Consider the following 26,919-nt stretch of genomic DNA (forward strand, 5'->3'; position numbering starts at 1 on the left):
CCCAGCTACTTATACTCTCTTTTGCTGTGCTTAAATAGAGGGGTAATACCGGTTGTGGCCCGACAAACGCAGTATTTGATCCTTCCTTGGTCAGGCTGCCCGCCTCCTCATTGCCATAGTGCCCCTTATGAGCAGGTATCCATATGAGGGTTACCCTATTCTCATACCTGGTGATAGTCCTATTAATGAGTTCAACGGTTTCCTCTACCAGTCTAGATGTTGATAGTTCTTTTTGTAATGATTTTAGACTGGCCTGACTGTCGGAAAAGATTTTAATATCTTTTCGCTTAATCTTGTTATCCATAAGTGTTCTACAGCAAACATTAATGGCCCAGACCTCTGCCTGAAAGACCGAGGTGTTATTACCAAGAGGAGAGGAGATGCTGATCCCTAATTTAGGTCTGTGTATACCAGCACCGCTTCCCTTATCCTTAATGAGTGAGCCATCGGTGAAGCAGTCTAGGCTACGATGGTCATCGTCAGACCTATACTTATAGTCACAGGGAGTAACTACCTGAAAGTACTTTTTCCCTAAAGGTGTTTTCACCTTTTTATCGCTTACACCCAGTAGTTGGTTGTTGACCTTACTCAATAAATGTAGAATTTTCGAGTGTCCTATATTATTTCCCTTATGGTTCCAGCTGCCTTCACTAATTAATCTATAGCAGCTGGTTAGTGCTTTAACCTTGACCTCAATGTGTAGAGGTGTAGTGTTTGTTATCACTTCCAAAGCTAGGGTTGGTGTAGTGGGAAATGCTCCCGTCATCATCATACAACCTAGTCTTTGGAATGACCTTAGCTTGTTAATAGACCCTTTGTTTTCTAGCCCATTCCATCAAACTAGGGCTGCAAATAGAAATCTTTGTAGTATGATCGCGGTGTATGTCCATTTGGCCACCCATGGTTTAATACCCCATGTTCTACCAACGATTCTCCTACACTGCACCATGGATATAGTGCCTTTCCTATGTATATTTTTGATGTGGCCTTTCCAATCAAGTTTCCTATCTAGCGTTATCCCTAGGAATTTGATTGAATCCTTAATTTTAATTCAATACCCTGACATTTTGGGTTTTTAAAATTGCCTATTGATCTTCTCCTGCTGAACATTATCAGGTCCAGTTTAGCAGGATTTATCGAAAGACCTTTGTCACCACACCATCCGGTTAGCAACCCCATCTCCTCCTTCATCAGTAGTGATAGAATCAGAGGATCCTTATCCGTGATCATTATGGTACCATCGTATGAATATAATTGGCTATAGAAGCCTGAGTTATTCAGAAGCTCTAATAAGCTGTTTACTGTGATTAACCACAATAGAGGAGATAAACATCCTCCTTGTGGACAGCCTCCAGTGACCCTGATTCTCAGAGTACTGTTACCTAAGCACATATTTACCATCCGACCCTCTAGGTATGTTTTCACCCATCCTATGAGGTGTTGGTGTACGTTATATTTATTTAGTGCTGCTATAATGCATGAGGTATCTGCATTATCAAACGCTCCTTGGATATCAAAGAAGCATCCTAAGGTATAATCATTATTGCATAATGATTTCTCAATCCTTCCTACAAGTGTATGCAGAGCAGTTTCCACTGATCTTCCTGGTAAATAGGCATGCTGATTAGGATGTATCAAGGTATTGATACCACAGTCATGTCTAATAAATGAGTTGTTAGTATTTTAGTTCGTACGGCATTGGTTACTGGGGTAAGGACAGAGTTTGTAGTAGGTCGTAGGAGGGGTGATACAGTAGTAATTTATTTGTTGATATTTTATTTCGTTGATTCAGATTCTCAATTTCTTGAACCATTCTAGCAGCAGGGGACTAAATCCGGGTGTGCTTGATTGTGGATTGATAGGACTGCCTGCTGTCTATACGGAATATATGAGACCAAATCTACACCCTTGCGGAACGCTCGCTTCTAAGGATAAAGGAATTAGATTTAAAGTTTTTTCTTTATTTAACCAGAAAGATTTTGTTTACTAATTATATAAAATCTTACTGTGCATATGAAGAAAAAACTGCACAGCTCAAATTATTCTAGGTCAAGTCGAAAAGATTTGGGAACGATGTCGCAATGGATTTGCTACTACCAATAAAACCAGACAATTAATTGACTAATTAATTATTGGCTGTGTCCAGAACATAATAAGCTAAAATGTTAATTTGTGTAGACTAGTCATTTATAATAAAAAAACCTTGCTGTTGTACTCGCATGGTCGGCATATATATTACTACTTGTGATTTATTACATTCAGTAGCCGTAAAACTGAATATATAAATTAAATAATTAATTTCCAAAGATCACGATTCCATTCCATCCATATATCAGAGAATTAAATATACCTAGACGAGTGTCGTTATTTATCAAGATTAATTGGATTTTGTTCGATGATGACTGTGATTGTAATGGGCCAGTTATCAAAACATTAATATACAGATGGGAAAGCTTGAAAGGACTAAGTTTGTAGAATTTTTTGGCATAAATAGACTGATTTTTAAAAAGTTAAATTATTGTTTATGCAATTATGTCATCAAATTCTCCTCTCTGGGCGAAAACGGTCCCAACCCGATTCCAAAAGTGCTTTGCTCTGATTGTTGGGCACACCTGATCGGCCCTTGGCACAGGTGCGAATTCCTGGCAAGGCCTTTGAACCGAATTAGCCGTCCCGCGGGTACGACAGGCGGTTGTGGCATGGGATCAAAAACGAGTCGTAGATAAGCCCTTCCAAAATACCCTTTTGGCGAGATTGGCGTCGCGGACACGGTGAACGTCGCGGCCCGAGGGGAAAGGTCCAAGTGAAAATAACCGGGCCTTTCTAAAATTTCCAATTACCCTCTGACTAATTGCATTCACTCTTAAGCAATGAAAAATTTATAAACTTGCTATTCGCTTGGGATTTCAGTTAGTGCATGTACGATTTGGAACCATTTTTCTCAACGTTCATATGATGTTTTTGATACTCAAAGAATGGTGTTCAAATTGAATATCAAGTTGCAAAAATGATATAGACTTTAGGTTGTCCAGTGTCGTTTATTAATCAAAATAAAAAAAAATTAGACACTTATTTCTCTCATTTTTTCAAAGTCATACTGACAATAATTTACTAACAAAATTGACCAAATCTTGGAGGATAGATATATCAAAACAACTCATCATTAGACGTTAAGAAATGAACCATGTAGAACAGAAAAGTGAGGATGAATCAACTTGCTGTCGATATAAAATCAACTATGGCCGCATCAACTAAGTTATATGTAAAATACAAACCACCACCAAAATCATCATAATTTCTAATACGTAATTACGAAGTAGCCTGTTGAAAATTTGAAATTCCATTTATAGAAAAATATATTAACGCGAAAAATAAATCAAAATATCAGAATTGCTTAATTTTTTGTTTGAAACTGCCTTCGATGGATATTTTGTGTTGCAATTAAATTTTATCCTGCTTTTATCATTTGTTTTTCATTTTAACTGATCCTTTCTCCATCCTGTCAGACACGTTTCGGCATTTCATCTTCAATATTGGTTCTAAGTTGAAGTAAGAAAAGGATTTTAATTGAGTTAAATCAAATGTATACTTGGGGTCGGTTAGCGTGTCAGTCTCTCGACTCGAAGGTCGTGGGTTCGATTCCCACAACATCTCATCTGGAATTTCAATCCCTTTCCTTTCTCAAAAAAATATACCGACCGTAGTTCCTTCTCTAGTCAATAAAGAACACAAAGCTATGAATAAGCTTTTAAAAAAGATATAATTATAATATTAATTTTATACAATTTATTTCACTTCTAAATTTTATTTATTTTATTTCACTAGGAAAAAAATTACAGGAGTTGGACCTTACTATTTTAAAATACAACGAGAGATGGCCTTATCAACTAAGTTATATGTAAAAAATAAACCTCCACAAAAATACATAAGAACCGTACAATTATAATTTTCTAATACGGAATTACGAACTAGTCTATTGAAAATGTGAAATTCCATATATATCAAGATATATTAACCCCAAAAATGAATCAAAATATCAGATTTTCTTCATTTTCTGTTTAAAACAGCCTTCTATGGGTAGTGTGTGCCGCAATTAAATTTTATCCTGCTGTGACCATTTATTTTTCATTTTAATTTGTTTCTTTCTTTCTGGTCCTTTCGTGATCCTGTCAAACACGTTTCGGCTTTTTATCTTCAATATTTGTTCTAAGATGAAGTAAGAAAAAAAGATACTTTTTCGAGGTTTTTCATTGAATTCACTAATTTCGTGGTCCGCTCGACCAATTAATATATTACAATTAATTAAGGTTTTTCGTTGAGATAAAAAAGTCAATGGCACGAGCGGGATTCGAACCCACGATCTTCGGCTAGATACGCCGCTGCTGTACGACTTGAGCTATGTGACCTCGATCCACTCGGACACACTTCCCATCTCAACCCGGTTCGAATCCCGCTCGTGCCATTGACTTTTTTATCTCAACCAAAAACTTTAATTAATTGTAATATATTAATTGGTCAAGCGGACCACGAAATTAGTGAATTTAATGAATTTAAATGAAGTATAATTCACTAAAGCTCTCCGTGGCCATTTCATTTGTCGCCGAGAATCCAATCCGATTACACATTTGAAAAATGACAAAAAGGAGGGAAAATTCAAAAGGTGGGGTTGAGATGGGGAGTTGATGTCCGAGTGGATCGAGGTCACGATAGCTCAAGTGGTAGAGCAGCGGCGTATCTATCGGAAGATCGTGGGTTCGAATCCCGCTCGTGCCACTGACTTTTTTATCTCAACCAAAAATCTTGATTAATTGTTTTTAATTGAGTTAAATCAAATGTATAATTGGGGTCGGTTAGCGGGTCAGACTCTCGGCTCGAAGGTCGTGGGTTCGATTCCCACCATCTTATCTGGAATTTCACACAATTAACAAGCTTTTAAAAAAGATATAATTAAAATATTAATATTATACAAATTTATCTTTTTATTTGACGAGGAAAGAAATTCCAGAAGTTATTGTTTTAAAATACAAGGAGAGATTCACTGATTCATATTTGTGATCACGTGAAAGTGAAGTTCTGTCAAACAGACAATTTATTTTATAGACTGATCCAAAGCTGTGGATGTGTGTTCAGGATGACCAGAAAAAAAAGTGGACCGCGCAGTTTTGACAGCCCTTGATGGCATTTTGGCTAAAAACCATTATGCTGCAGTTTGCATGAATGCACCTGAAACGATGCAAGACGAAAACTTGAACTTGTTTTATTGATAGAGAGATCCACATGTTGGTTGTGCATAGATTTAACAAATGTACAGAAGAATGAGCTCGAGTTTGTCATTTTTCAGACGAAAAACAAAGTCATCAAGATGTTGCGCATTATCTTCAACGCGGTCCAAAGTTAATTTCTGGTTTAAACTCTTATTCTGATCCCATGCTGTACCCAATCACATATCCCTGTGGTGAGCCAGGATGGACCTCTAAAATGACCCAAACGGCAAGAGAAAACAAAACAGTTCTGAACGACTAAAACGTTAATTTGCTTGCTATAGACTTGCTATTCGCAATCCGTTTTACCACGTTGATTCATATCTTTCTATGTTTCTTACTACAGGCTACTAACTTTTACAACAAGTAGTACAGTAGTACTTTTGGGAATGTTACTATTTTTAATAAAAATAAAGTCATTCCTGTCACATAGGAGGGGCTAATGTGCAACTATTCGTTATGAATCATTTTTAATATATTACGATAGTTTTTGTGTAATCATAGCTAAATTGGATAACTATAAAGTGATCATATAAGGAAGGTTTTGATGTAGTAGTTAATTTCAAGTGTAAGAGATAAAGGTTTGTGAGTGTTTTTATAATAAATGTTTTATCGATGCAGTAATTATGTCGTGAGTTTAATTTGTTTATTTTTAATTGAATTCAATGGAAAAAATAATCAAACGTTTTTGTTAATGATGACAGATAGCCGATCTCAAAGCAAATCCAATCAATCCAGTTCGTCAGATGAGTTGAAAACAAATTTCTAATCGTGGGTTTTCGATCTGACTTTCAATACGGATAAAGTTTATATTGGCACACGATACATCGATTAGCGGTTCTAACTACCGGCTGTGCGTTCACAAATGATAAAAACCAGTGGGAAAAAGGCGTGCCCGAGGGGCTCCGAGGTGGTATTAATCAGATTTCCATTTAGTTTATCTCCCGGCGAAACTCGTTCTCCGGGCCCGATAACGACAGATTGGAAGCGAAAGCAGAAATAACTTTATTTACCTTTTCCCAATGTTAAATCATTTTCAATGGGGGCATTCGTTTTGTGTCTCTCGGTGATGCGGACGTGGAAGACTGATTTGAACGGAATTTATCAAAAGGAAGCCCTCGACCGCTAGGAAAAGGGGCGGTTATCTTTTCCTGGCACATCAGAATTCGTCATTGAAATCGAGGATTTAAAAAGGAAGAGAGAAAAATATCAACCTGCTTATTAAAAACCGGTTCGCCGATTAGCCTTTATAAATAAAGAGCTCCAGTTTTAATGATAATCCATGTCGAAATCGAAGTAAAACATTGACTAATAAATCATATTTGTGAAATTTTACTTGATTTTCAATGCACAAATTGGAGTTAAACGAGGCCGAATACCATTTCTAAACGAATACCTGCTAGAAAAAAAAACATATTTGCCTTAACCCTTGGTAAAATAAAAAATTAAAAAATATTTTACCTATACACTTTTTTCACAAGATTTAATTATTCTGGTTATTTTAAAAATAACCTGCACAAAAATGAATAGGGATATGTTTACTTTATTCTTATTCTATCTATTAAGTTTAATTACATTAACCGATATTTTCTTTTAGTTGTATAAAGTAAAGTATGAAATACAAACCAAAAACAAAAAAATTGTTAATCCGCACTTAAAATATTGTTGTATTCTTCTTATTGTTGTTCTCTTGTAACCATGGAAATTATTATCTCAATCATACTCAAGTTACGATTAGCTATTTCAAACCTTCAATTTATTACTATATTATTAATATAAAGGTATATAAACTGCTCTAAAATGAATAGGGATATTTGCAATTTATTCTTATTCTATTAATTTTAATTAAATTAACCGATCTATACTTGTACTTAGATAAAACAAAATGGATAGTACAAACGAAAAACAAACAATTGTTAATCCTCATTTTTAATAAAGAATTTACTTAAGAATAATGAAGATTAGTTTTCAACAAGCAATAATCGCATCTCAGTAGAACTTCATTGATTACGATATTGCCACCTTATGCAGAGAAAGGTTGCTCGATGTCCCACATAATAGAGGCGTGTCATGCCTTGGCTCCATACAGAGAGCGTGTAGGCATGCCGCCGGATTTAAGAAGAGTTCTCGAACACGGAGTTTCAGAGTCCCCTGTTCTGCTTTTTAGGGGAAATTGGAGGTTTTTATTGTATATAGTATGTCTTATGTGTTGTGTGTCTATATGTTTTGTCTGGGTGCATGTATTTATTAGCGTGAATGGTGAGGGGTGAGGGTGAAATATAACGTCATCATCACCCCTCGAACGATGAGAGCGTAAGAGTGTTCGGGGTCGATGGCAGAATATTTATAAAAGTACTCCACCGACCAAATGGAATGAGTGTACTGTATGGATGTATTTATGTGTATTATGTGTATGAATGTATTTATTTGTATGAATGTAGTGTTTGAAAGGGTAAATAGAATATGAACTTAGTTGGGGGCTGAAATGACCTAGATGTCGGAAGCCCCAGTGAAAAAAAAAAAAAAAAAGATTAGTCATTTTGTAAGCGAATAGCTTTTCTCCATTTTAATCCAGTTGTATTCTTTTCTTTTCTTCATTTCTTTTCTTTCTGTATTCTTGTAACCATTGAAAGACATCATCTTGAATCAGAAGTTCGCAATATTATTGTGAGGATGAGTCATCGAGGTCGCAGGCAAGTGGATACCGCAGAGGCAGTTGGCGTTTCTCAGAGCATGGTCTCCCGACAGAATAGAAGTGCCAATAGGAGGTCTGGAGCCAATGGAGAACAGAAAAATTGACGCCAAGGGAGGACGGAAATATTGTCATTGCTGCAAAACGAAACCCTTTCCGTAGTGCTCGTCAGATCCTAAATGAAGTGCAAGATGTTTTGGCAATGCCTTTATGAACGAATCGTTTGTGGGAAGTTGGCCTCACGTCGTATGACCCTGTGGGACACCTGCAGCATCAGCCCGCCACCAGAAACGCAGGAGAATATGGTGCAACGAGCGCCTAGAAGAGAACACCAATTGGAATGCTGCTCTTTACTGATGAGTCGCGTTTCTGACTGTATGGCGATAGCAGAAGAATCTGGAACTTACAGAAAAAACTGTATCTTAAATTGAACATTTTGAGCTTTCTCCTGTGATCTGAGGAGTGACGAACATGTAATTTGGTCGTTACAGATCGTTTTAGTCCGCTTACACTTGTCGGCCATTTCATTTGTCACCGAGAATCAAATAGATTACACGACATTTCAAAAACGGCAAAAAGGACGGAAAATTCAAAAGGTGTGGCTGAGATGGGAGGTTGGTGTCCTAGTGGATCGAGGTCACGACAACTCAAGTAGTAGAGCAGCGGCGTAGCAAGCCGAAGATCGTGGGTTCGAATCCCGCTCGTGCCATTGACTTTTTTATCTCAACTGAAAACCTTAATTAATTGTAAGATATTAATTGGTCAAGCGGACCACGAAACTAGTGGACTTATTGTAACTTTATCTCGTGATAATTAATAGAATACTGATTTCTCGTCAACGTCTTTTGTAACTGGCCGCTTACTACTCACTCTAATAAAGGGCAACAGTGACAAAAACGTATAAATTTTTGTTGAGGCTTTCTAATTTTGTACGAGCCGGTCTTATACTTTAAGGTCAAATCGCAATAATAACGGAAACGAGATCAATAGAACATTTGGTATATTTTAAATTAAAAAAAGATTTTGCCAGGCCTATTCAAGTATATAATAATTACTTTTGTTTTAACATCATTCAAAACCATGGAAATTTATTGTCTCTTTATTAACAACTGGAGGCTACGGGCCTGGGGACAAAACAGGAGATTAGTCATTATTGTTTTAAAAATATTTAAAGCAATATATTTAAAAGACTTAATCTAAATTTTGATATTACTTACCCTGTAATGTGTAATTGATGGATCGATAAATAACAAAACACTCCTAGAAGGCATATTTCGAAATGAGTCATTCTCTTTAGTTCATGTTTCATGTACATAATCATATTTATCTAGGTTTTCTTTTTTACGTAAAATGTATTAAATAAAAATAATTCAATAATTCAGTATAAAGTAGTACAGGCGACAAAGGTTCTAATTTTATCGTCACATGGTGGAAAATTCTTAGAGAAAATTTTCAAACCCTCGCTATTCGTATTTAGGTTTTTGATGACACAAGGCTGCCGACTCTCCGCCGGACATGATGACCGGATGTGCTTATGCGATGCTGATTATGTCAAATGTAGGGAAATAAAACGGAGTAGGAAACGCGATTTCCCGAACGGGGTCAATGCTTGTGGGAAAGCAAACAGCATAGCGGTCAAGATTTTCCAACGTTCCGGTCAGTTCCGTTTGGAAAACTGCTAAAACTTTTGTTTTACGACGGATCCGAGAAATTATTTGCTATAAAATATTTTTACGGAGGATCCGGCATATCATTCGAACTCGTTGCATTCAGCTGAATAAAAGCTCGGCGGGTGTTCGCGATTTATTGGCAAGAAGGTCTTTTCTGGGCTGCGTCCTCGGCAGCGCATTACTCTTACCTTATTATGCATTGCTGTCTGATGCTAAATATACTAAATGGGACATCTACGTTTACAGATCAATCCTCAGCATGTTCTCTAGTGCCAAGCAGAATAAAATTTCAATTTAACTCAATTTATTCTTGTACAATAGGCAACATACTGGGTCAGTCGTTTTTAGAAAGAAAACGTCTTTTGTTATTTGGTACATAGAAGATATATTTTTTATTACATAATTCAAATATCGGAATAAAAAAACACGTTATAATGATTTTTGATCAAGTTTGAAGCTATATTGGTTCATTTTTATCACAGTATAGACAGTATTATTATGAACTACTTCTCGATTTGTTAGGTATTTCTTGTAAATTCGTTTTATAAAATCATAAATTATCAATTTAGCCCGAATAAACTGAAAACCTAAACTAGGGCAGTGAAAGAAAGGGGAATAAAAATGGTAAGAGGCAGAAAAAAGCATAGGGGCGTCGGTGGCCGCAACGTGAGAGTGCCACACTACACAACACACAAAAATGGCACACTTACGCAGAAAACAAACACTTTGAGCCCTGAAGATGATTTCAATAAAGATCGAAACGTTGGCAACATAAAGAAAATGTTTTTCTGAAACCTACATCATACTAGACCGCATCTCACGATTTCTGAATAATCATTCTTTTCAGCGTAAAAGTGCTTTAAAATGATGTGTCAAGGTGTATAGGGTTGCGAATCCTCGTTTAAAAAAAAGTTTTATAACTACGAAAAAATGCCTTCCATCAAGGCATAAATTCAATAGATTTGCTCTCAGTACTTTGATGTACTATGTATATTTAATAACCTATGTTGCAACTCGTTTTATTATCGCCCTGCATTCGAACCCGACATACTTACAATTTTTTTTTTTTCAAAAAGACCGACACCCCGAGATATAACCGCTTCTGTTGCGAGGGGGAGAGAGAAAGAGAGAGAGAGAGAGAGAGAGAGAGAGAGAGAGAGAGAGAGAAAAGAAAGAGAGAGAGAGAGAGAGAGAGAGAGAGAACGAGCGGAAAGGATGAGGGATACTGAAGAGAGAAAATAAGAGGAAAAACAATGAAATAAAGATATGTACAGAGGTAGATAGATAGAGAGGAAAGAGAAAGGGAGAGTGAGCGTTAGAGAGTTTGAGAGAGTAAAATTGGAAGAGAAAGAGAGAGCATGAGAGAGTGAAAGGGGGAGAGAGAAAGAGATAGATAGATAGGTAGATAAATAGATAGATAGATAGATAGATAGATAGATAGATAGAGAGAGAGAGAGAGAGAGAGAGAGAGAGAGAGAGAGAGACAGACAGACAGACAGACAGACAGACAGACAGACAGACAGACAGACAGAGACAGAGACCGACAGAGAGACAGAGAAAGAGAGATAGAGAGAAAGTGAGTGAGAGAGAGAGATTCATCCCACAAAATTACATTAAAAATTCTAATGGAGATAACCGTTAATTTTCTTTTCAGGATTTGAAGGTATCGCAGTGCAAGCGAGATATTACGTATTCTTCTAAACCGTCATCACACAAATAACAAATAATTTACAAACAGTGAGACAGTTTGTGGCAATAAACAAAAAACACGAAATGACAACAATGCACTATTTTACCTAAATTTTATGTTAGTAACACACCATGTAGGACAGACAAAATTTCTAACAAACCTGACGAATAAAAGCATCTTAAATAGCCCTTGATTAGAGTGTACAGGACATCCCTTGATCATAAGTCAACAATAAGTTACCCTGTACATGTCAAATTTGACTAAAAACTTTCTATTATCCAAAGACTTCATTAATTCCATTTTATAATTTAAAGGCGTCGTAGTACAAGCGAGACGACTCGGAATCTAGGTTGTTTCTCAGCTGTACATTGAATGTAGTCAAAATCGGCCGTCATTTATGTTGATGTCGGCGCAGTTAAGTCCTGAACCGAACATCCCATAAATCGCCACAGCTCGGGCTGACGACTGCCCTCCGGAATCACAGCTGCCACAGATTCGGACCGTATAATTTAGCCTTCACCCCCATGGATATGGATGGAAAGAGTCGAGAGATTTATTAACAATAGAGAGGCAATATATACAGACGATTATGACCCCATGTTGCCGTGTATGGTCTCTTTGAGGTTTTCGCCGTCGTAAACTCTGTAATAAGGTTCTGTGAAATTATGCGAGATTGTTCTATTTATCGTGTGTGGTCCTGTTTAGTCCATTTGTTTGGATCTATTTCACCTATTCAAATAAGAAATTGAAATTATAAGATTTTTCCACGTGCTTTGCAAAATGATGAACTTGTAATTTTGTAGTTATCTTCATTTTAGTTTGCTTATCATCGCTGGGTAATTGAGTCTCAGGTTACTCGTCCACAAACTTTGCCAGTAAATTTCACACCTCCAGAATGACAAAAAACGTCCGTAAGAACCATGGACCGATTCTTAACCATCTATGGTTGAAAACCATAAAATGTGGAATATCTGTGAAAGGGTTGGACAAAATGACAATAATGATAAATGACAATAAATTCACTGGCAAAGTTTGTGTCGCGTGCAGCCCGAGTTGAGTTTATGATGTAATTTGTTTACAGACTAGCATGTACATGAGGTTCCCGAGAGTTTTTGTCAACAAGACAAGAGGATCTTTAAGGTCCGCCCCTGGCCTTTTCGGCCTTATCGGACGTTTTGATTCTCAAGATGAGAGCTGACGCACCTCCGCATACGACGGAATAGTGTTACTGCCGGAGCATTGGTGTAGAGGAGCCTTAGCCCCTAAGGGCCGAGACAACCTCGCTCTCCGCTTGTCCACTCCGAATGGTCGGGCCCGCATCGTATGCCGCACGCAAAGGGCTAACACGCCGAAATACATCAGCCTGTTCTCCCGCGTACTCCCTAGATAGAGAAAGCGACTCTATCTCCCAGAGTATTGGGGCTTCCCATAGCGTAGAAACTACCGGATCCGCCCCGGCCGCGGTTTTGTTTTTAGTGGAATTGCTAACCACCCCCTAGATGAACACCGCCTACAATAAAACGTCCTGTCGAACTCAGCCACACCTGCCATGCGCATTCGAGGGACGCCATACGCTTAGCCTAGGTGGTCCGATCCTTCGCTTCCCCAAGGGTACCACGCCGGTCATACGCACAACAATGCAAAGCATACTCGAGTTAGAGAAACCGATTCACTACCCGTTTCCGTTCGCTTACTCACGCATTCGGGGGACTATTCAGCATAATCATCGCTTCTTCAACACTTATGTGACGCTTACACGCTGTCGTCCGGTCTCAACGTCTCCCGTGAGGCCGGGGGTAATAATGCTGGCCATACGCAAGCTTCACGAAGGTCACCAATAGAAGTCAGCCTCTGTCTAAGTTTCCGCCAGGGGCGACACCACGTACCACCATTCGAATCCATTCCCAGTGTAACTAGGGCTGAATTTGGAACTTCAGTTGTCCCGTGGTACAGATGGCCATACACGCTCCCCCGTCTATGCAGACAGGATCTGGAGCACTGGCCCTCGTGTGACTCTGCTAAGGCACCCGCCGCCCATGCCGACCCTAGGCCGACACGAGTACAGCTTGTGCTTTAGAGAGGTTGCCACGTCCTCTGGGCTGCGCCATTATTTTTTATGCCCGGATACCCTCCTTGCAACCAAGGGTTGGGAGGGGTCACAGAATAAAATGAAGGAACTCGGATTGAGAAAAGGGCCGTGGATGAGAACACGAGGTTAGCCGTTTCGGGGTCTCGAGCCTTAAACCACACTATACCACCCGTCGTCACCGTAGTTCCACACATAGGGGGCCACCATTCCCAGGGTGGGTACTAGCACGTACATACAAAATGGGTGACAAAAAGTTCGTTAGTTTTGATAGTTCATCAGTTTTAAAAAAGACAAATGGACCACTAGGTTGGCTTAAAGTGCCAATTTATTTACCAGCAGATTCTCTTGAATATCTTTGGAACCATAGATGCAGATAGGGGATGGGGATGAAAGAGGCGGCCACAAGGCTACTGCACCTCGACCTGAATTGATCTATTGAGCTCCCGTGTCATTTATAACTCACTGGTCAGATTCAGCTTTGTCAGCGGCTCCTTGCTTTAGGATCTTGGTTGTGGTTTTTCTTGTCCTAATTACAAGAAATTGCACCTACATAGACCTTCACAGAAACATAAAATGTGTTCTGCGGTCTCCTCATTTTCCTGGCAGTATCTGCACAGTGTTTCTTCTGTCCGTACTCTTGTCCTGTGCATGTGCTTTCTTTAGTGGCAGTCCTTGTCAGGAGTCCAACTAGAATCCAGGTTCGTTTTCGGTTGCTTTCCAGTAATTCTTTTGTAAGTTTTGCGGATGATCCTTGTAGAATCTTTTCGCGTGCCTCATTCCTGTGGTATTGTTCGACCAGGTTTTATACTCATTAAGGATCCATTTTCAGACGTATCATCTTTTGTGGCAGGCTGTTAAGCCGCAGTAGGGTTCTGGGCCCAGAGAGTCCATGTTGGCCCCGCTTTTGGCCAAAATGTCAATCTTTTCGTGCCTTCCCCGAATGTTCAGGACCCATGCCGAGGTCAGGCCGTTCGTGTCACTGACTTCCGTCAGGGCCTCCATGCATTTCCAAACACTCTTTGCCTTCGGCTCGCATGAGGCTAGATGCTACCGGTCTGTTGGAGAAAATGGCTATCGTCGGGGAATATATTCCTAGCCTTTTTATTGAGCCATTGTTCAATCGCTATGATTTCAGGCTGAAAATCTGTAGCATATTTACCTATGTTTACCGTCAGTTTGGTCTTGGGGGTCATCCCGAAGGCCCTAGCTCTCGTACCTTTGTCGGTTTTGGAGCCATCAATATACCACTAGGAGTGTGCCTTCAGCGGTGTTCCTTTGGCCCATTCTTCCCGTTCTGTTTTCAATACTTTGTATTTTTTAGTAAAGTTGGACTGTGGAGTAGTGGCATCAATTGGCTTGCCTAGAATGGCATCTGCCTTTATCTCCTCCTTAAGTTTCCATTATTTTTTTACATGGCCTATCCTAGCAGATGGTTATCCATTTATGACCATGTGGCTGCTGCTCTGGCTTCTCCTTGGATTAAAATGTGAACTGGTGGGAGGTTTAACAAAACTTCCAGGGCCGCAATTGGCGTTGTGCTCATGACACCAGTGACACTGAGGCAAGATTGTTTCTGGGTGCCAGTTAATCGCCTTATTGCTTGTCAACATTGGGCTTAGGACATAAGTGTAAAGCCATAGGGTCATTTTGGGGTTTACACCCGACTAACCATAGATAGTTTTACAATAAAATAGGCAGCGTAAAAATTAAAGGCCATTTCTTTTTTAAAAATTACACAATATTTGTTTTTAAATAAAAATAATAAGCTGTTAGAATTTATCTTTTTGAAATATTTATATCAAAACATATCACTGTAGTAAATGGAGGGAAATAACAGATTGGGAACAGTGTCTGCCCCGGTAAGGAAAGTTGGAGCCGTCGGCCAAATTGCATCCTATTTCTTCAAATTGATAAAGGTCTCTGCCCGGAACGACACCGTATCTGTCGTGATCTAATATATTTAAAAAAAAAACTAGGAATAAATTATAAGGGTTCACCAACGGTAGCCGGGCGAGGACTGGTTTGCGTCGCAGGGCCGGCCGGTTCGAAGCCGCGACAGCCCATTAAATTCGAAGATAAGGAGATCGATATCGATTATACAATAACCTCAGGGAATGTTTATTAGAGCGGGCCAGGCGCGCCCCATCCTTCAAAGTTGGCACACGGGTGACGAAACGCAAACGGTGAAATCGGTCGGTTGCCAAACAGGTGGACCCGGCTACTTCCGGAGGGTGGCTGCCAGCCACTCTGCCCGGATTTATGGGATGTCCGTTTCAACAGTTGACTCCCGAAGTGTTCTTTCGACCGCAAAGTAAAACTAGATCGCAAGGGGGAAAAGCTGAGAAAACTTACAACAGTCATGTCCCACAAGACGTCCTTTCAAACTTTCACACGAGGTATATGTAAAACTTCAACGACCTTCTGAAAAAACGATCTGATTGATTTGTATCAAAATAATCTTCAAAGTGTATAACCAAGAAAAAACTCATAAATAACTAACTGTTGGAGATGATGAATGTTCGTAGACTTGAACAAAAATATACTCTTAATGCTCATTACAGGCAGGTTTGTACTGGACCTACTCCAAAATTACTAAATCAAATTCTACTAATCTCCCATCAGTATTTCTCGACCACACACATTTTTGTTTATTTTAGAAAAAAATAAAGACTTCCAAAAGACTTGTAAGACGCGTCAAACGTGCCATATTTGACACCTTCGACTTGGTATTATTATTGATTTTTTTTTTAATAATTGAGAAACAAAACAGGAATAAATAGAATAACAAGTTCAAAATGTGAGAGACGAATTTAATTCCTATAAATAATAAATTTAAAAAATTAAATTTTGATAGAAACAATATATTTTTGGGATCTTTTTAGACACAGACATTTACCTCAGTATAGTATAGTTGTTTTTCTATTCCAATTCTCTTCCTTATTTATGTAAATAATTAGTTAAACTTGATTTATCTGGTAAACCTTTTAGTTATGCTGATGATACCACTCTGAATTTTTCCGGTGATGATTTACAAAATGTTATAGATAATGATCTAAGGATTGTGCATTCTTGGTTTTTGAATCATTATGTTTTAGTTAACAAGAATAAAGCCTTTTGTAATTTCTTTCTTGTCTAGAAGGAAACTTAATCTCAAAAAATGTACAATTTCTTTCCATAGTTGTTCAGACCCCATTTATTGCTCATATGACTCACTGGTATTTATTAGTAAAATAAAATGATTATTTAGAGATCGTAAAATTCGCTCTGGTGTGACGTAGGCTTAGAGAAATATTTTCTTTATCGTCCCAACGTTTCGATCTTTATTGAGATCATCTTCAGGGCCAGGGAATTATAAACATTGTTTAAACTATGCAAATACATGTAATATGTAAAAAATGAATTTATACATTGATAGAAATTTTAGATTCAAGCAAAGTATTTGTACTCACGATCTCTAAATAATCATTAATTAACGTTCACTAAATATCAAACAATAAAATAAAATATTTGGGCGTTGTTTTAGATTCTAATTTAACTTTAAAATTCCATATTGATTTAATTATTGAGGGAATCCGCCAACTGTTTCATAAATTTCCAGAGTTGAGAAATTTTATGTATCATTGGAAATCAGTTTATTCTTGTACTCGCACGATCTATTTTGGTTTATGAAATTATCGCTTGGGGTAGAACAACGAACTGTTATCTTAAACCGGTTATGGTCGCCCAGACTACACTTATTAAAATAAATTTAAAGAAAAATCCCAGATTTAACACTAAACTTTTATATTTAGAATTTAACGTTATAAATTTAAATCAGCTATTTATTATTTTTTTGTTTATATTGTTTTAAACACAAAATCATACCTTTGAAACCATCACACATGCTTGTAGAAAAAATCATATTTTGAATGTTTCTTTACTTAGAATTAATATCGAGATTTATTATCATTTTTCATTAAATGTTGCCCTTAGATTTGTGTATAATCATAAAATAAGAATTATTTATAATACAATTAATTGAGGTTTTCAGTTGAGATAAAAGTCAATGGCACGAGCGGGATTCGAACCCACGACCTTCGGCTTGATACGCCGCTGCTCTACCACTTGAGCTATCGTGACCTCGATCCACTCGGACATCAACTTCCCATCAACAGTGTGGTTGTAATTTCTACCAACATTTTCTCTGGTTTATAAATTATTATTTTAGAATAGCATCTAAAAATGTACATTAGTTTTTATTTTGAGTGTATATTGCGATAGAAGGTTTGATTGTATTAAAATATTTTGTTTGAAATTTAAATAATTAATTTCTAAAAAGATTTTTTTGGTTGATAATTTATTATTGTCGAATAACATCTAAAAATTGTACATTAGTTTTTATTTTGAATATATATTGTGGTAGAAGGTTTTATTTGTTAAAATGTGTGGTGATTAGTGACCGTTAATCGATATTTATTTAGAAATCTTGAGGTGCGTTCTGGTGTGATGTAGGTTTCAGAAAATTAAAGAAAATTTTGTTAAAATATTTTGTTTAATGTATTTTATTTAGCTCTGAAGAACTCCATACTTTCAAGCTCTAGTTAATCACCTAATGATAGCAGTTTAATTAAAAGAATTTATTTATATTTATTTATAAAAAGACAGGGCATCTATAATATATTAAGACTCCAAAAATCATTACGGTAATCATTTATGATCATCAATAATTCCCACAAATGAACAAAACAAATTTCTTTATCCTTGTGAAGGTTTAGAGGTTAAAAAAACTAGTCTATTGTTACGTCAGAATTTTTGATGATAAATCAACTAATGATCGTGTTGAGCGGAGACTAACCTTAACTCAGCAAATATTAAAATAAACGACAGAATTTTCAGAAAAGAATAAGAATGACAACGTAATTATGGTAATAATTTATTACTTCTATTAATCACTACGAAATTACAATGCAAGACAACCACTGTTTTTATCCATATACAGGTTTAGAGATGGAGAACAAGTAGCATGTTTAAGTTGGACAATCCATATTGGTTGGTCAGAATTTTTAGATTATCAAACAAGTATATCGTTCAACATAAAAATGCACAAACTTAACTCCTGGCGTACTTTACCAATTGCAAGTAGATTTTTCTTGTAAAACAAATTGACGACAGGGTTGAGCAGATGTTCGGGAATGTAACGAAAAGGTCTTTGTTAAAGATAATTTAAAATCTTTACAGTCTGATAATCCAAGTCCTGGGAAGTCCATTTATGTGTAGTGGTCTAATTGACCAAATTAATTATTTGAGCTAATTATTCTTTTTATCTAAGGTTTTGGTTGAAATGAAAAAGCTAGTGTCACGAGCGGGATTCGAACCCACGACCTTCGGCTCAGTACGCTATCTTGTCTTGGACAGCTCAAGTGTTAGAGCATCGGCGAACTGAGCCGAGGTTCGTGGGTTCGAATCCCGCTCGTGACACTAGCTTTTCATCTCAACCAAGACCTTTGGTAAAAAAATAACTAATTGAAACAATTAATATGATCAATTATGACCACTAAAAATACGATATAATATAATACGAAGAACGGTAACCTTCAGAAAAGTTGATTCGTTAAAGAATATAAAGGGAAAAAACGAGATCTATGTGAGTCTTGCAGCTATTCGCCGATCTTTTCCATGTTTGTTAGATTTCATTATGTTATCAGGAAAACAGAAATTTATAGTCTCTAAAGGCTGCCAAAGCTTCATAAGTAAAACACAACAAAGTTCATTCCACAAGTCAAATAACTACTGTTTGGTTAATGTGCCCTCCAAATTTATTGGTTACAGAGTGAACAGAAAAATTAAACCTTTAGAAATCAATAGTCTGGCTTCAGATGGGATCCTGGATGGGGATGGTCCAGGCCATAAATAAACTATCGTTGACAGTATAATCATTGAAGCATGCGAAAATTTGCCGAGAATATATTAATAATGAGAAATAAAATTGGATACTGCCAGGACACCATCACTTTATTTCAGCGTACTCATTCCCTTTCAGAGGCATCTAAAAATGGTAGGTTTTTATAAACTCTGTGGGTTTCTTTAAGCAGGGAATGAACACGATATTTTGAAATTTTGAACTAGGTGCAAATTTCAATTCCAGATCCCTTCTTTCGCTTCTTCAGTGTGGCCATTTCGCTTTTCCCCGACGCCGGCGGTCATCGGCTTTCACCCAGAAGTGGAAGTAAAAAATCGGACCGCAAATCATTTTCCAACCGAGCATTAGCCCTGGACTGGCAACGCTAAAAGCCGTGAATCGGAAGAGCATAAATCGACAAGAGGCACGACCCGCGAACTGAAGGGAGAATTGATAGGTGGCTATTTGCTGCACGTCCGGCAGTAGTCGCCTGGGATTTCGGCTCAACGGATCCACCGATTTCAAAAAGCGAAAACTTTTCCCCATTAATAAATTGACCGTTTGTTACGAACGGTTTTTTTCGAGCCTTTCCCCTGGCAAGGTTAGACGTTTGGAAAAAATTTCCTATCGCGAAGTAATGCCTATATTTTAGGATTATTGTAAAGTTTGTCATTGTAGCGTGTACGATACAAATATAAATATACGACTTCTGGTATTTGACCTTTTCGAGTACAGCTCCTTTCCGTCCACCATTCCAGATAAATGACACAATTTTTCTCCATGCGACGTGGTATTTTCATTGGTCTGGTTACTTATGTATGCAGGAATCAATGGGTAAATAAAGAATTGATTCGAAAAGTCGGAGGTTTACGCTGTTGAATCACAAAACACTTCAGAACGACAAGAGTTATTTCAAAATAAAATTAGCTCGACACACTTCTCGCCAAGAAACAAGTTGGACATCTTGTTTCTGCCAGATAAGAAGACTGTGAAATGTGTTTCTGAACTGCCCAATTGTACAATTTTAAATATCTCTATTCGTCTACACAAGTCTTGTAGGAAAATTCGTAAGTAAATTCAATAAAAATTAGATAGAAAAGGTAAAAATACCACATAAACAAAGTTCTTTTTTTTCCGTTTATATGATTTAAACAAGATTTTATTGACTTTAATCTTTGACTTATTGTCTAATAATTGACTTTAATTTAATTCTTTGCTTTAACAAATAAAATAAAGCCAGGAAGGTCGCTGATTACCAGATAGTTATTGACAATAATGCTATGAATTTCTGTCTCCTTCCCCATCTAACTTTTTCACTTCTGTTTCAAACGTAATGAGAATAGCGAATTTAGACGGCAAGCAAAAAATCAAATAAAACAATACCTACTATTGAATAACAAGGAATAGGATTTCCTTTAAGAAAAGCAAATAACACAGTACAAACAGAGAAGATGGAATGTTCAGTGAATTATGTTTTATCTGAAATAATTTAAACATTACGTTTTTACAGATGCATGCCCTTGAGAACAACAAAGAGCAACGTACTGCTAGAAGTTAAAACTACCAATTAATAATAAAACAACATTCTTAGAGAGAGAGAGAGAGAGAGAGAGAGAGAGAGAGAGACAGAGAGAGAAAATTGTTGAGTGAGTGAGAGAGAGAACCAATCAATAATAAAAAAAAAAATAATAATAAAACTACATTCCTGGGAGGAGATTCTGAAACTATTTTAAAATTGTTGAGAGTGTGAGAGAGAGATAGAAAGGGGGGAGAGTGAGAGAGCGAACCAGTCAATAATATTAAAAAATAATAATCCAACATTCCTGGGACCAGATTCTGAAACTATTTTAAAATTGTTGAGTGAGTGAGTGAAAGAGAGAGAGAGAGAGAGAGAGAGAGAGAGAGAGAGAGAGAGAGAGAGTGAGAGAGAGAAAGAGAACCAATCAATAATAAAAAAGAATAAAAATAAAAAAACATTTCTGGGAAGAGATTCTGAAACTATTTTAAAATTGTTGAGTGAATGAGGAGAGAGAGAGAGAGAGGGAGTGAGAGAGAGAGAGAGAGAGAGAGAGAGAGAGAGAGAGAGAGAATTTGTGAATGAGTGAGTTATAAAAGCTTAGCTTACATAAAAAATATCTAAAAATAGTATTGCCTCTATTCTCAAGGCAGAGAATGTGCATTATGACACTGTTGGATAGTCGAGTTGCCATCACCAAATTGATATTCAGGAATTGATTTCTATTTAATAGGAGAAAATTAAAATTTTTACCGAAACGAAAGAAATAGTTGAATATGTAAATGCGCACAGAATGGAAAGCGCTTGATGAAATATGATGCGGACATGTGGACGATTTTTGGACTGTATGATCAAAATCTGTAGCTACTTGATTTGAGATTTGTACGTTAGAATACGCATGAAAATTTAAAGCCATTATAAGAAACAACGCTATCTAAGAAATTTGAAAAGAACCCAACTCAAGAATGTTTAGAAGCATAAATTAATAATAACAACTGGTGAGATGACTAAAAAAATAATTATAAATGATCCTTCAACATCAATTGAGTTGGCGAATTCTACTTCGTAGAGCAACCATATGAAGGAAGAAAAGGAAAAGGAAAAAGTTTAAATAGTTAGTCGTCGGTTAAGATGAGGAATTTGTGTCTCTAGGATCAACGTCACGATAGCTCAAATGGTAGAGCGCCGGGGTATGAAGCCAGAGGTCGTGGGTTCGAGTCCCGCTCATGACATTAATTTCTCTTTGTTGCATAAAAAGATTAAAAATAATAAAAACTGGTAAGTAATAAAACTTATTATAATCCGGGAAAATATGGAAATATATTATCGCCTTAAGGTGAAAGTCGATAAAGCCCCAATAAAAAAATAAAAACAACATCAACAGGGAGTCAAGTAATTGCGACGTTGTTTCACAAAATTGCTGTTCGCCGACGAGATGCGGGAACTCGTTAAACGGCCTCTCGAACGGCTCGTTACTTCAATTGTTTGCAAACTAAAAACGCATTTTTCAACGTTTTTCCACAAATGAAAACGCCTTAACAAGACTTTAATTCAATAAATTCAAATTGATTAAATAGTCTAATTGCTTCCAATTAGTTTCTGTGAGAGTGGAATCCTTTTTATTTAATGTGTTTTCTTATCATAAAAAAATAAACTAGTTGGTCGTAAAAGACTAGTGGTAAAACAACAGCCCTCTTCATTTCACTTATTTTGTTTTTCACTTGACCCACAAAAGAAATTTTCTGCTGATTCTCTGAGTCGCTGAATCTGCCGCGCTTCCAACACGATTGGACGAGGTTATTCTTCTGGGTGAAGATCCTTCATTGAGGATCGGTTGAATGAGGGCAGTGTCCTTTATGTCGCGTCATCAAACATTTTATTGTTAAAACGCATTCTACAGTGAGAAAATAAACCGAATATATATGAACCAATTTATCTGGAGGTTTTTATAGAAAATCTTCGAAGAGAAAATATCACGAAATCACGGTTGGATTGAACCTTTTCTTAGTTTAGTAATTTCAAACTTTATGTTTCTTGGGAGATTGGTTTTAAACAGCGGAACATAAAAAACTATTGTTTTTCAGGAAAAGAAATATTGTTTTCCTTGTTTTTCCCTTCAAATTAAACTTTACTAAAACAAGCGATAACAAGGAATAGGTTACCGTAAATAAATAACCATATACGATCAATTGTTTGTGGTTAGTTACTTTGGGTTAGAGTTAATGGCGGGTGGTAGATTGCTTTTGTTTTAGAGATAATTTCATTGGCGATTAGACGAATTAAAATTGTGATCAAAGTCTATAAATAAAAAATAAAACTTTGTATCAAGGAGATGGAGATGGGTATTTTAACCTCAGGTAAATTATTGGTCAAAACAATACGTTAACAGAGACAGCATCTTTTTCGTTTGCTATATGTTAAAAATAATTTTACAACTTTCAAGTAATAAACAATCTACTTTTATCATAATAAGATTATTAAGATATTTATTTAGAAATCGTAAGATGCGGTCTGGTGTGATGTAGGTTTCAGAAAAACATTTTCTTTATCGTGCGAACGTTTCGATCTTTATTGAGATCATCTTCAGGGCCTGGGATTTACAAACATTGTTTACTTCTCTCGATCCACTCGGACATCAACTCCCCATCTCTTGAAAAATGGCAAACGGAGGGAAAACTCATAAGGTGGGGTTGAGATGGGGAGTTGATTTCCTAGTGGATCGAGGTCACGATAGCTCAGGTGGTAGAGCAGCGGCGTATCTAGCCGAAGGTCGTGGGTTCGAATCCCTCTCGTGCCATTAACTTTTTTCATCTCAACTAAAAACCTTAATTAATTGTAAAGTATTAATTGGTCAAGCGGACCACGAAAATAGTGAATTTATGTAAACAATGTTTGTAAATCCCAGGCCCTGAAGATGATCTCAATAAAAATCGAAACATTGGCACGATAAAGAAAATGTTTTTCTGAAACCTACATCACACCCGACCGCATCTCACGATTTCTAAATAAATATCGATTAACGGTCACTAATCATCACACATTATTAAGATAAGAGAAAAAATGTGATATTATTTTAACAGGTAAATGTTTACTCGACGGATACACAATTTTTTGTGTGGCCATATTAAAGTAATCAGTTTCACATTAAAGAGGAATGGCCAGGTTTGCTAGGTTTAGGGTTAGGATTTCATAGAGTTATAGACGGTTAGGTAAGTTAGGAAAGGTTAGGATTAGGTATCGTTGGGGGAAAATTTAGCTTAGGAATAGTTAGGTTAGGAAGGATTAGGGTTAGGTAGAGAGTCAGGTTAGATGGGGTTGGGAACAGGTTAGGTTCCATTTTCATAGTTCAATGTTCTTCATCAAGACAAAAAGAAATGCGATTCTACCTAGGGTTTTTGACTCAACATTAATATAATTGCAATTGTATGTTTCTTAGGGACCGGTTGTTTCATAATTTGTTGAAATCGTAAACTTGACCGCTCCACACGACTTCATCAAATAATTACAATTATTCTTTACTATTTTTTATTTTAAATCCATTAGATTTCGTGGTTCGATTGACCAAATAGCACCTTTTAATTAATTAATCTTTATGTAAGTTATTGGTTGAGATAAAAAAGTCGGTATCACGAGCGGGATTCGAACCCACGACCTTCAGCTAAATACGCCGCTGCTCTACCACTTGAGCTATCGTGACCTCAATCCCCACCTAGTGGTAGAGTAGCGGGGTATGTAGCCGAAGGTCGTGGGTTCGAATCCTGCTGGTGACACTGACTTTTTTATGTCAACTAAAAACCCTAAAACCTAACATTGGCTCTGGCTTGTTCGATCGAGCAATGATAACTATCCGATTCTTAGTCTACGTTATCGTTTTTCTCGATCTAACAGGACCTAACAGAGTTAACAGGGTTAACACAAAGATCGTGAACACACCTACAATGTGTCATGTGTCAAATGTCGTGTAATCGGATTGGATTCTCGGCGACAAATGAAATGGCCACGGAGAGCTTTAGTGAAGTGTGCTTCATTTTAAATCATTAAATTCACTAATTTCGTGGTCCGCTTGACCAATTAATATATTAGAATTAATTAAGGTTTTTAGTTGAGATAAAAAAGTCAATGGCACGAGCGGTATTCGAACCCACGATGTTCGGCTAAATACGCCACTGCTCTACCACTTGAGCTATAGTGACTTCGATCCATCGGACACTAACTTCCCATCTCAACCGAACCTTCCGAATTTCCCTCCTTTTGGCCATTTTTCAAATGTCGTGTAGTCTATTCGACTCGGCGAAAAATAAAGTGGCCACGGATGGCTTTCGTTTAGATATAGTTCATTTAACTTATTAAATTCATTTAATTTATTTTTGGAATTTCGTGGTCCGATTGATCAAATCACCTCTTTCAATTAATTAATCTTTATGTAAAGTATTGGTTGAGATAAAAATTCGTTTTAAAGTTTGAAATACTAATATATCTATACTATCTAATATATATATATATATACACTAATATATTTTTTAAGTTAATATAACCCAATTCGCTCTTCTAAGAAAAAGTGAAGGTTGTTGAACAGGGTACATATTAGAAAAAAAATCTAGCTTCATCCCTGAAATACAGCTTGGGTGAATGAATTTATCACGCTTCATCAATCATCAAATATGACTGATAGTGTTTTGACGGAGGATATTCAACATGCGAAAAGTAATACGGATGAAGATTTTTCAAAGCAGAGATTTTTTCTGATACGTGAGACAGGTTCTCTTCGCCGCTTCATAATTATCGGCCGTAATGCCGTTTTCTACAGGATCCATCGAATATAGTGTTTAAACACTTTTAGGCATGTTGGATTAATTTCTGTCCGACGTCCGGACAGTGCTAACGATCCGAGAATTAACTCAGCCATGAAAAATAGACATCACGATCGAGAGTAAAAAGGGTTTTCTAATGTTTTTTAAAAATATTTCTTACTTATCCAATTATCAAAACACATTGACTTGATTAATTAATATATAATATGATTGACTAGTTCTTGACCCACAGCCAACATTCATTAAACTTTTTTTCAACTTCTTTTCAAATTCAATTTCCATTCAATAAGTTCATTTTTTTTATAACAACCGGAAAATCTGCTAGATAATCCGAAGGCCAAACATTCACCGAAATTGGTATAGAAGAACGTTCCAGTCCTAGTGCAATACTTTGTGCAAAGTCACAAGGCCTTGCACTGTCATGTTTGGAAACGATTCTATTCGCCTTCGTTTTTCCTTGAAGTCCCAGTTACTGTGACTAGTGAAAACAATATTTGACGAAATTGATAGATTAGTAGGAAAACAAGTTGGTTAAATACCACCAAACATAGAGATCTTTGGTATAGTCCGACCTAGAAATGACCTAGAAACCGTCAAAGATCATTGGAGGCTAGTTCTATTCTACTTCTATGCATTTGTCTGCCCAGTCTCGCAGCTTTACTGTTGCCTAGTTTAAAAAAAACTAGCTTGTTTAAAATAATAATAATTAGTTATGTTAAAAATGTAATCTACCTTGGATAAAATGCCATATAATAAAGAGAAGATTGTAGATGTAGATGTAATATTTCAGGGTATGGTATACTGCGCCCTTTAAGAGCTATTGTATCCCCCGTGCTCTGCCTAAAGCACATCGGTGAGTCCTATTTCATCAAGAAATTGATTAATAGGCCCGGTTTTAATGGTTGAAGCTCTTCTATGGTCACATCGTACATCCTAAAACATTTCCTCCTGCGGGCTCATGTAGCTCCGCAGTTTGTTAGTAAGTGTTGGTGTCTCTTCTGCTACCTTGCAGAATCTACATGTGCCGTCTTGGATTGTTCCAATTTTCTTTAGGTGTCCGTTTAATCTACAGTGTCCTGTTAGGAATCCTGTTAGGTTTCGCAGCCTGTTCCTGCTTCCTTTGACACATTCTGTGATTTCTTTCCTACCAAAATTGGTTAGAAAATTCTTGGATTGTCTATGTCCAATAAGTGAATTCCATTGTTCCTTCATTTTCTTTTTGTCCTTCTGTCTGAGATATTCGTTAATAATGTGGATTCCTATACCACAGAAGGGTTTGGGTCGTATCAGCGGTATGGCAGCCCCTTTCCTT

At 36.9% G+C, this 26,919-nt stretch overlaps 1 protein-coding gene, 1 non-coding gene and 1 pseudogene across 5 annotated transcripts in view; 1 reads left to right on the forward strand and 2 right to left on the reverse strand.

The window, feature by feature from the left end:
- LOC112126498 overlaps nt 1-26,919 on the reverse strand; it is a 358,621-nt gene that overhangs the window by 126,163 nt on the left and 205,539 nt on the right. The gene's annotated exons all lie outside the window — the stretch shown is intronic.
- LOC112126501 lies at nt 7,167-7,294 on the reverse strand (annotated as a pseudogene).
- Trnah-aug lies at nt 21,956-22,028 on the forward strand. Its single transcript has one exon. It is a non-coding gene; the product is annotated as a tRNA-His (tRNA).

This window comes from Cimex lectularius, unplaced genomic scaffold (assembly GCF_000648675.2).
Source record: "Cimex lectularius strain Harlan isolate CLEC.00 unplaced genomic scaffold, Clec_2.1 scaffold33, whole genome shotgun sequence".
In the NCBI taxonomy this organism is placed as follows: Eukaryota; Metazoa; Arthropoda; class Insecta; order Hemiptera; family Cimicidae; genus Cimex; species Cimex lectularius.